Source organism: Chaetura pelagica, unplaced genomic scaffold, assembly GCF_000747805.2.
Source record: "Chaetura pelagica isolate M959 unplaced genomic scaffold, ChaPel_1.0 scaffold69, whole genome shotgun sequence".
Lineage (NCBI taxonomy): Eukaryota > Metazoa > Chordata > Aves > Apodiformes > Apodidae > Chaetura > Chaetura pelagica.
The window spans coordinates 10,923,932-10,924,408 of NW_009970724.1; positions in this window are offsets into that span (position 1 = coordinate 10,923,932).

A 477-nucleotide genomic window follows, 5' to 3' on the forward strand; every position below is an offset into this window, starting at 1 on the left:
CCGGCTGCCGTCCGGGAAGCGCAGGCGGTGCCTCGGCGCCGTCACACGGGACCTAACGGGAGGGCGTCACCGGGCTTCCCGCTGCTGTTAGGCGTGCGGCTGCCCTGAGCCGAACTGGCGCGAAGGGCAGAGCGAAAGACCCAGCCTTTACCGGTACACCTGTAATAAAGTCCCAAGTGTCACTGCCAGACCCACACGCGTACGTCTCTCCGTGCTCCTTTTAAGAGATCTCGCTTCTGGGTAAACGTACTCGTTGGTCACCGTGAGGGCAGGAGTCCGGCCGTCCTTGCGGGGATGCGGCACAGGGCACCGCGGGGATGCGGCACAGGGCACCGCGGGACGCGGCACAGGGCACCGCTCCGGCCTGGCGTGGCCCTTGGCCTGAGCCTCGGGGCAGGTACAGGCATGGCCTCCTCAGGAACGCCGAGACGCCGCCGCTCTGCCCTGTGCCGGGGCGTGGCCGGTAACGCCGGGGGG